The 9728-nt window shown below is 56.9% G+C and overlaps 1 long non-coding RNA gene across 1 annotated transcript in view; it reads right to left on the bottom strand.

The window, feature by feature from the left end:
* LOC146593499 (uncharacterized) overlaps positions 1-9728 on the bottom strand; it is a 96181-nt gene that overhangs the window by 55958 nt on the left and 30495 nt on the right. Inside the window, exon 2 of the long non-coding RNA XR_014896371.1 lies at positions 4427-4570. This is a non-coding gene — a long non-coding RNA (uncharacterized LOC146593499). The remainder of the gene's footprint in view (positions 1-4426; positions 4571-9728) is intronic.

Below are 9728 nucleotides of genomic sequence, written 5' to 3'. Positions count from 1 at the left end.
GGTTCTGACAATGCTGGTGGGCCACATACACTGGGAAAGAGAATCTCTTCTGAGGAACCAACGCTGAAATCCTGCCTCCATGACTCCAATGCGGTTTATAGCAAACTCACGCTTGTTTTAGTAGTGCCAGGATTTCACCTCCATAAAGTTGAYGTGTGAAGGCAGAAGCCTCGAGCAAGAAATGGCCATCATCATCACCAGMGGCTCTAGGAGACTGGGAGCACCGTAAGCCCCGAGGAATGACTGAGGGCAGCCGGGAAAGTAAGGTTTGAATTAATGCAGGCCTGGTCCAGCCCTGTTCCCTGCAGTGCTGAACATCCTTCTTCCACGTGAGATTTGGGAGCAGGCTGGCTCTGCTAGGCGACAGTCCGCCAGGCAACTGTTGGCACTTGCCTAAGCACCTGGCTTCTTCAGGACTAAGCTGCTCTTTGTGAGCTCTGTGCGAGCATCTCCCCACGCTACAGCTGCCTGCACTCAGCTCCTTCAGCAGCTGGGCAGATTCCTGCCCAGATGACTGCCTCATTACCTGGAAACCTCTGCCCAGCTTTTGCCCTTAGACAACTAGCTCCCCTTCATGCTGACGGCTGTAGGTGCAAAATCACTAGCGGGCTGACACAGCAGAGGGGTTCTGAAGGGCTTGCGGCTGTGCTTAACTTCAGGTTCAAACCACAGTCACCGTGTGCCACTCAAGAGCCTTACAAAAGTTCCTCTGAATGTGGGCATCGGGGCCCTCCCCTGAAACTTTGAGCCCTTTCAACCTGCTCAGATTCCTCAGCTGGACCGGGCCTTCAATCAGGATGCCACACTAGCATCCCTCATCACCCAAACAAATAGGAGGTGCTAAGGACCTTACTGGATCTGGCCTCAGTCCCATTCCAGGACCAGATATGCTAAGGATGGTTATCAGACCTGCTGAGCACATGATCGTCCTTCCCCTCCTTTGACTTCCCCCCATTCAGCTTTCCACAGCCGCCAACCAAACATCTGATCGAAGGCCCGGGGGAGGGAGTCAGAACTGTCCACTCTGGTTATGAGTGAAGGTCATTGATCTAGCGCAGACCAGGGATGCGGAAAACAGAGGAGGGAGGAAAAAACCCTCAGAGAGAGAGGAGCGAGGGAGAGACGCAGGGAAAAACAGCGCATGAGTGAGAGCAGGGAAAGGCAGCGGAAGTGGCTGAAACATGGTTTCACACTCCAAGACCCAAGGGCTGTTGTCAACCCGTCCTTCATGCTCACATCTTGTCACACTAGAGGTCAGGTCTCCCAAGCGTTCCTGGAGAGCTGAGCTAGCCCATATGGCAGGCAATATGTTAACAATATGGATCAGCTGCTCGTCAGGGCCCGAGCAGATGGATGTGACAACCCTGCTCTTATCCCAGACAGGCTTTTAATATCTTCCCTCTCCCCCGTTCAGCCATACCGGAAGAGCTCTGCCCGAGAACTATTGCCTCCAGCCTAGGTGGACCGCGGGGCCACAGGTCAGAACAGGCATTATGGAAATACCTGCCCTGCTTCATCAGGATGGAAGCAGGCAGAGTGGAGCCCATTCAGACCAGTGCAGGCAGGAACGAGGCCAAGCTTTCATCCAGCGAGAGCGTGCTGAAAATGGAAAGATCTCGCTGTAATCCAGATATGTGCTATTAACTCCCAACCAGGATGATACAGTAGATATTGTATTCAGATATATGTATATGGCATGTTACCACCAGATGCCACACGTTACAGTCTAGACTGAGTTTTGTAACTGCCTGGGAAAATTTTCTCTCACAGAACAAGTAATACATAAGTAGATGTATATTTTAATGGGCAAGCTAAACTCCTCCTGGCAAAGGCAGGCAAGTTGATTTCGTACATAGGCGGGTAAATTTCCACAACGATTTTGCAAGGCTGCTTCATATTCCCCAGCCCAGCTCGGACTGCGAGCCGCCAGGGGCTGCTGGGCTGGGCCCGGCCGCGCTTCTGAGGAAGGCAGCGTTCCCACCTCCCTTCACTCGCAGCCGTGCCTGCACAGTGATCCYGAGGAGCCTGGCAAAATAGCGCAGTCAGCCATGGTTCCCCCCAAACTTAGGTTTACTCCAGGACTGAAGCATGGGGAAATATTTGCAAATTCAAACAAAAATAAAGCAGGTATTTCTGATAATTTCCCACATACTTATCTAGACTTTTWTTCTGCACAGCACAATACCCAAACTGTTCATCAACTGAACAAGAAAAATCCCTCCAGCTTTTACAGCTCTAGGACTAAACAGTCTGCTTGTGCTTATAAACAGAAAGTGAAACTACAATCACAGCCCAGGGATGGGCTCTGGAGACCGTGCAGGCAGCCTCCGTAGCCCAAGGTAAACTGAGCTTGTTCTCAAAGTGGAAACCATACAAGCTGCTCCAGGGCTGGCTGTGCTGGAGCACAGGGATTCCTAGTCCAGAGCAYGAGCGATCACAAGGCCACATGCCTCAAAGGCTACAGGCATCTCCTTTCACTGAAGGGATGCTTGTAAAACCAAGAGAACCTCAGGACGGCACTGGAGCCAAAGGAAATATTTCAATCGTCTCTAATGAGCTTCTGTCCCTTAGAAAACAGCCCCTGAAGGACACTGTACAGACAAAGCACCCCGTAGGTGCTAGGAGGAGAAGACAAACATCAGAAAGGGGTTACAGATCTGCAAGCACTTAAGGCATTCCTGATGTGCCAGTCTCCTCCTCCTGCCTGTCTCAGAGGCACTGCTCATTCCAGGTCCATGCCAGACAGACATCCAGGGCTTCAGTGCCAGAAGTCGCACGAGCAGAAAGCTGTGAGAGGCATCACTGGGAAAGGTCCCTCTGCTGGAAAAATGGACCCAAAGCCTACATAGCAGCTTCCTCAGCAGAGCTTTTCCCGCTCGATTTTGTGCCTCTGGAGATAAACATAAGGGTGTGTGGCGGCAGCTTCACCTGCCCCAGTCAAATCTGAGGTAAATCTTACTTGGTAAAATCTCAAGGCTCCCTCTYACCGCAGCAGCGTACTCCCGTCAGCAGAGCTCGGATTAGGCAAGCCCTCTCACCCCTGGAGCCCCAGGAGGGCRCTTGCCGCTGCTCGGAGAGGGCACGCAGGCATTACTGCAGCTCACCCAGGGATAAAGGCCAGAGTTCCCTTCGTTAATAGTTCAAAACGAGCCTCTCCAAATAAAGCATGCCAGACCCTGGAGGAGTTTCAGCACTGGGAAGGTGTGGGAAGGCACAGCTCACCCATATCCCATCCTGAAGCASACTTTACTGCCAGGTTTACTGAAAGCAGTCAGTTCTGCAGGTTCTGAGCACGAGGTAMGAACTAAGCCCTGCTGAGCCTTAGAGATTCACGGCTGTTGCTCTTTAAGGTAAGGCACCAGAACATGAGTAAATTCCCCCCCCCACCCCCGCACACAGCCAGGGATGGTCAGTGATAGCTGAAGCCCTAGACTAGCATCTCAGCCCCATGACTATCCTCTTCTTCCCTCTTCTCGAGCCAATACCATCCCTCCACCCTGGTTCTTCTAGTTCAGATTTTCAAGCTGCACTAGCACGGCCCYGTCTCAGCTGTATCTGTAACTCAGAACAGCTTTGGATACGTTGCTTTGCCACAGCATCATTTGTGGCACAGAAGCAGCAAAAGTCAGAGCAACATGGTGCCCTTCAGGCACTTCAGGATGCTGATCTTTATTCAGACATCATCATCATTTAATGGTGTCAACACAGTATGGAGCTACTCCCTAACAAAACCTCCACCTCCTACAGATTAGACATAACATCATCACACACAGCCCAGGCACTGCCAGGATCCTCAGCTCCTCCTACCCGATGYGGTATGGCAGTGCCACCAGGTTCTTCCCAACCCCCCAAACCATCAAGGAGAGAGAGATTATACCACTGTTATCCTATAACTGCTCTCTCCTAGGCCATGCTGTGCCATACCTTTCTTTGTAGAGAAGCTGTGATGGGAGTCAAGCAGTGAAGAAAGTAAAATGGCTTTTAGAAACGCAGAGTCCCACCCCCTCACAACCGTGCTGAATTTCCCACCATGACCACAGACATCCTAAAACTCCTATTCTCTTGTGAGACGAGGCAATCAGAAACTGCCCCACTCGGTACTCACCCAGGGGACTCCCCTGCCCGCCTGTTCCGGCGTACCACTTAGCTAATCGCTAACACTGCACACTAGCCTGTTTTGAAAAAGGTGACTAAGAGGGGGAGCTAATCAAACCAACACTTCGCTGTGTCCCGGAGGTGCTGAAATCGGCAGCAAAGCCAGGGACATGATACAGACCCAGTCCTACTTGTGAGCCAGCCCAAGACAAACCAATAACCCACCATGCATCCATGACCCAAACATTGTCTTCTAGATACTCTGGGGAGCCAAAATCAGTCCAGCTCTACTTGAGAGCTGAGGGATTGATTACAGAACAAAACCTAGTACCTTGTATTGAGAAGTCACAGGTTTCAAGGTCCATTCCAATGTACAGAGCCAGGAGAGAAGTCAGGATCTTTGTTTTGGAGGTGGTCTCAGGTGAAGACAGTATGAATCTGATGGGTTCCCTTCACTTGGTGAAGTCTCTTTGCCCTGAGGAGAGGTTCGAAAGGAAATGGATATTACTTACAGAGCACTACAAGAGCCCAGGTGAATCACGAGCACAAGCAGTGACGCTGGCCTCAGATGCCACAGCCACCCACAGACCTCAGCCCTTGGTCACACGCAACAGCCCACAMGGCAAGGAGCTCCAGAGCTTGCCAAACACACTGCATCTCGATCTCCTTTTCTGCCACCTGTGCTACTAACAACTCAAATGTCAAGGTACAAACCCCCTCGGTGACCACGCAGTGGGCCACACGCTAACCCGAGAGAAGTCCAGGGCAATGAGAACAGAGGCAGTAGGCTGCAGTACTACACCACTTCTCACAAAGAGCTGCCCTCCGTCGCCAGCAGAGCGYTTCGCACACCCAAGATTGCGATGCCACCCCTCCTTTGCGGGGGATCACTCGCTTGTGCTTGTATTACAGCCCCCAGTAGAACAGAGCTCTATCGCTGACCTCGTACACCTCCACACGAAAGTCCCAAAGAYGGTACAAATATAAGCAGACGAGGCAAAGGAAGAATTATTATTTCCAGCTTACTGAGGCACACAGTAATTAAGTGACTTGTTAAAAGTCACTCGGCAAATCAGTGGCAGAACCAGGAACTGAAATCTCTCAAATTTCAGTCCAAGAGCTGGACAACGCAAGTCCCACCTCCCTTCCTGTTCTTCTTGGATGCATACTGCCACCTTTGCAACAGGTTTCACCCTTCTCTCCACTCTCCAAAGTCAGTTAAGACAATTCCCTTCCATTTCCCGTGTTGGAGGAAATGGATAAATACACCAGATTAAAAAAAACAAGAACTTTTTCTTTACTTACAAAATTAAAAAACGTCCTAGCTTGAACATTTGACAGAAGCTCAGAAGCTCTGAACTCTTCTGGGAGGTGGGATTTCTAGAGTGGAGGTTTTTTTGTTGTTTTTTTAATTTCCATCAGACAAAAATAAAAGAAGCAAAACAAAAGAAGGCTGTTGAGATCAATTTGTGATAGGTGCCGGGCCAAAGAAAATGGAGCCAAAGAAGTCAGAAGCCTGCAACCAGCAACCTTTGTGTCAATTTAAGCAAATATTGTGGCGTTTCCATGGCAATCCCTGTTTTGAATATCCACTACACTCACTTTTTAAAGGGCTTTTCCTGTTTGCGTTTCAACTTCAAAACCTGTAAATATTTTCAGCCTTAACACATCCCTACCTCCCCCAACCCCTGAAATCAGCCACTATCAAAGGTGCGACACGAAGCCCTCTGCCTGCAGTATGCCAAAGCTGCAAAGACTCCCAGCAGAAGCAGGCTGGCGAGCCGCYGGGCCGGGGAGCAGCACAAGCGGGGCCGGACCTTTGTCCCGCTCCGGCAGCGGTGCCAGGTCTCTGCAGCCCTAGGTACCAGAGCCCGTTTCTTTCTTCTTCCCAGCCCGCCGGGCGAAACGAGGGCTCCGACGGCACCGGCCTGAGGCGAGGAGAGCGCAGCAGGTGTTTTGCAAGGCTCCCGGCGCCACCAGCTCCGGTCGCCTCTGACCCGCCCCAGCAGCCACGGCTGCTGCTCCAGGCCTCCTCCGGGGACCCACGCRGCCCTCCGCCGGCGCCCGGCCCGGCCCGCAACGTCCCCCTTCTGCCCTAACGCCAAGTGAACCCAAGCCGTCTATCGCAATGATTTATGTCCCGCTGCGCCCCACGCAAGTGGGAATGAAGAAGCGTCAACCTCATCCTCACTTGCAACCTGAGGCAGGGCTCAAACTCGCAGGCTTCCTCAGAAGCGGCCTGCCGGCACCTGCTCCGTCGCTCCAGCCTCGCTCCGCCAACAGAGCCCACGGGGACAGCCCTCCATGGGGGAGAAGGGCCCTGGCCAGGCGCCGCTATCGGCCGTCGGATCTCAGCACCGCGAGGCTGGTATGAACCCTCTCCCCGGAGCCCAAAGCCGCGCGCGCACTCAGCGCCGCTTTCTGCGGGCCTCGGGGCGCGTGCCAACGCCGGCCGCGGCGCCCCGGAGCCCCCGATGGCCCCGGCTKCGGCCCGGGCTGCCAGGGCGCAGCCCCTCCCGGCAGCCGTGGGAGCGCGCTGGTTAACGCCGAGTTTCCTGGCTGCGATGGATCTGTGCCAGGCCTCCAGTGTTAGCTTCGTGTAATTTTTGGGAAGTCAATTTCCTTTGTTTTTTTTTTCCTTGTTGATTTTCTTTTTGTTTTAAGCTTTTTTTCGCCTCTTCTTTTAAATGGAAAAGTAGGCGCATTCAAATAAGCATTAGGACTGGGCCATCCATCCACAGACCGCAGTTTCCCGTGAGCACCCTGGCACCCCGGTACGTGCACAGACCAGCCACGGAAACGAGCACCAAGCGACTTCGGAAGCCGTCACGCTGAAGGGCGGCGGAGGCAGCCGCCGGGGAGCGGGCCCTGCTCTCGCACCTGCACCACCGCTCCTTGGTGCCGGCCACCTCTGCCGTAACGCCGGGCACTCTGGATGCCAGCAGACAGTGCAGGATGCCTGGTGTCCTGGCCAGGCTCCAGCCCAGGTAATTATACCCTACAGCAGTTTCAGCTGGATATTTTACCCCTTCTTCACTTCCGGTCCTGGACTGTTGCACGGGGAGTTGCTGGAAGAGCTGCTCAGTCCCACCCAGGATGTGAGTGTGTGCCGGGCGGCTGGAGGCAATTCAGGGTATCGCCGCAGCTCCCAGAGCCCCGCGCTGCAGCCAACAGCCTCCTCCACAAACACACAGGGCCATCCCCACGTCCTCACCACGGCCCGTAAGGCCGCCCGCGCGGGAGCGACGCGGGGATCYGGCCCCGTCACGGGGCCTGCCCCCCAGGGGCCCGCCGGCGCGTGCTCCGTGCTGTCGAACGGCGCAGCTCGACRCTGCTGCTCTCCCTCCTGCCCCAGCGCAGCGGCGCGGGGAGGGCGGCAGACCCAGCCCGCAGCCCGCGGCCCGCGGCCCGCAGCCCGCATCGGGGGCAGCAGCCCTGCCGCAGCGGACACCAGCGGTGCTGCACGCGAAGGAGAACGGGGCAGCCYGAGCGCGCCCGCGAGGACGAGCCCCCGCAGCGCTCACAACAAGCCGAATGGGCCTCGACGCCTTCCCCACTCTGCCGCCAGAAAGGCGCGAGCGGGAGGGACTGCGCTCTCCCCAGAGAGCTCACGGGGCGCCGCGCTCTCGCTCTCCCCTTGGCCGCAGCAAGTCGGAGCCGCGCGAGCCCTGAGGATATGCCGCCCGCTCCCCGGGCCGGACAGCTCCGAAGTCCCCGCGCGCTGCAGGTGGGCTCTATCAACCACCGCTTCATGCCCCCTTCGCCGTCTTCTCGTAGGAGAGACTGGACCAGATCCTCACCGGGTGTAAAACAGCGCGCTTTCGGCGCCTTCAGTGAAGTCATGCCAACTTAAACTAGTTGAGGATCCGGCCCTCCAAGTTACCGGAGTTGCCAGTTCTTCCTTCGGCTGATCCGGAGGGTGATTTCTCAGCAAGCAGCAGCACAGGCCCGGCCAGACTGGCAGGATCAGCTGAGCTTTCCTACCCCCCCCCCAGAGGAGGGCGGTCTGCGGCAGAGTCCCCAGCGCGAGACCCTGCTGGAGCCGCGCTAGGTACCGTCAGCTGCTGCTTCTGCCGAGTTTCCTCCTCTCTGTTATTTAGTGAGAGCGCTTCAGCCCAGAGCAAGCGACTCTGGGCTTTGGATCGAGGTTTTCCAGCTGCTGCTAGTGGGGAGCTGCTGCCCTTCAGGGCAGCCACGAGAGTTAGGAGCGCACGTGGAGGGGCGCAGAGCAGAGCCGGTCACCGGCCCAGCAGCGAAGCCAAGCCAGGGCAGGCCCCTGCTCGCTGCTGTGACGGCGGGTGTCGCCAGGATCAAACCAAGCCGGGCCTCCCCCTCCGCACGCCCCCACCCGCTCCACTCGCAGGAAGGTGAAGAGCCCRTCACCGGTGCTCTGGAGCGCTGAGTGCGCAGCTGCAAAGCCCTCACGCGTCCCAGCCCCGCCGCGGCCCTGCCGGTCCCCGAAGCCCAGCTCCCGCGAGGGAACAGGCCGCCCGGGCGCAGAGAACGTGGCACGGCTTCAGCAGGCACAGGGTGCTCTGCCCTCACAAGCCCTTCGCTATGCCCCCCAGAGCAATTTTCTAGGCAACAGCGCGGTTGCATTCCCTTCCCTATCTCCTAATAAATATCATGCTAAGCAAGATGAGTATCTTCTTCCCAGACCAAGCAGCATGACCCACTTTCTGAATCAGGGCAGATGCAATTGGGCCCTGGAGTCCTGGACCCCTCCCAAAGCTGAGAGATTTTGTAACAATTACAGCAAGAAGCAGAAAGAATAGAAAAGTAATAAGTGATCAAAGAGTGCAGCGGTGGAGCTGAAGCGGTGGGGTAATTACCGCTCCTTGCCATCCTACGCGCTGCCGTTTTCCTAGGACGCTAAAGCAACAGCCCCGTGCACACTCGCGCATCCCCTCCGCTGCCCTACATTCCTCAAAAGTAACAGGTCCAATTTCAGATTCTGGCTCACGGCCTGGGCAAGGACAGCTGCTGCCCTCCGCARACCTTCTCCCTCCCTCTCCTCTCCCCAGCGCCAAGCAGGAACGGGGCACTCGCGCTGACCAGCGCAACCCCCCTCCAGCGGAGACGCAGCCGCCGCCAGCAGCCCGCAGGCTGCGCCCGCGGCGCCCCGGAGCTCACACCCGGCTACCTGCCCACCCAGCGCCCACTTCCCGCTGCCCGGGAGCCCCRCTCGCGCCGCGGGGCCGCTCCCCGGCCCCGAAGCCTCTCCCCGTGCCGAGTCTCGAGGCCCGCTCCTCAGCCTGGGGAAGCGGGAGCCACGCGACTTCACAGGCACGGGGAAACGAAAAGCCCCAGCAACAGACCTGCGCTTCGAGGCAAGCTCTGCCCGGCCGGCACACCGCCGGCAGAGCCGGGGGTGCCCGGATCCGGCTCGCAGCGCCGCCACGCTCGCTCCGGAGACGCTCCCCTGCACACGGGGCAGCTCTGGGGCCACAGGCTGAGCCAGCGGCGTGGAAGACGACGACGAGGAGCCGGGGTGACCGTCAGCAGTGCTTCCGCTGCTCGAACCCCCCGCCAGAACTTCCCTCCCGCAGGAGCGCCAGCCGCTACGGCCAACCCGCCCCCGCCAGAGCGGGCCTCGCGCCCCGGCGGCTCCGGCAGCACGCGCCGCCCCGAGC

The sequence above is a fragment of the Rhea americana genome, unplaced genomic scaffold (assembly GCF_003343005.1).
Source record: "Rhea americana isolate MKP2758 unplaced genomic scaffold, rheAme1 scaffold_293, whole genome shotgun sequence".
NCBI classification, from domain to species: Eukaryota; Metazoa; Chordata; class Aves; order Rheiformes; family Rheidae; genus Rhea; species Rhea americana.
The sequence above is the reverse complement of the archived record's forward strand: the minus strand, read 5'-3'. Positions and strand labels throughout refer to the sequence as shown.